This window comes from Corvus brachyrhynchos, unplaced genomic scaffold, assembly GCF_000691975.1.
Source record: "Corvus brachyrhynchos isolate BGI_N302 unplaced genomic scaffold, ASM69197v1 scaffold61, whole genome shotgun sequence".
Lineage (NCBI taxonomy): Eukaryota > Metazoa > Chordata > Aves > Passeriformes > Corvidae > Corvus > Corvus brachyrhynchos.
In genome coordinates this window covers 3239826-3240814 of record NW_008236478.1, presented here as the reverse complement: position 1 = coordinate 3240814, position 989 = coordinate 3239826, and positions in this window count along the sequence as shown.

The window sequence follows — 989 nt, the reverse complement described above, 5'->3', positions numbered from 1 at the left end:
GGAATGCCAGTGTGTTTGTATCATCCACACTTCGTGCAACCTGAATATATAATCAGGCATAACCCATCATACCTGCTGGTAGAAGTATTAAATCCATGTCTGTGGAGATTTGTAGGCTTTCAAGTGATAAACACTTCAAAAGGAGCACCGGGGAAAGGCAAGAATGGACTGCAAGGTGCCAACTTCCCTTGTACTTTCTGGCCTAGCACTATAGTACCATTTGTGAAGACAAGGACGGTAACCTCGGGGTGATGCACCTTAAGCTACTGTATCAATTCATTCAGGACATTTTTAGAGGCTGATTGTCAGTGGTCAGGAGGTGCTGTCACTGCAGAGGGCAAACACCAGAGCACCGTATGCAATGTCCTGGCACAGGTATCCTAAATGCCTACAACATTCATCCCTATGCTTGCTGATGGGATAGTCCTGCCTGCCAGACCTCCTCGTCCCCAGGCTGCCACCACCTGAACCCAGGGAATGGGAGATAATGTTAACTAGAACAGCCAGGGAATGGTGGTCCTGTTCCAGTTACGGAGCGGGATGAGTGGAATCGGCATGAGTGCCTGCAAAATTTGCAACACCTTCAGGAACCCTGAGAGGATGCCTTCCCCATCCCAGCAGTCTACCCCACAGCCACCAGCTGCCGGGCTGCCTTACCTGCTCGTACAGAGGTTTTCTGCGCTCAGGGAGGGAGGGAGTTTCCCATTTCCCATCGACACAGATCCGTGTCCTTTGGGCAAGGTGCGTATGTGTGCGTACAGGGAGTATCGCGGAGGCTAGAGATGGAGCATCCCTGTCTAGCCCTAATGCCACCCTACAGGCGTGGGGCGGACAGAAACGACAGGGAAGAGGGGCAAGAAAAAGAGGAGAATTGAAGGGGGGCAGGACGCTGGGAAGCGCAAAGGAGTAGGGAGGGAAGGAAGAAAGCGGAAAAAAAAAAAGGAGGAGAAAGGGGAGGAGATGAAAAGCAAGGGGAGAAGGGAGGACCG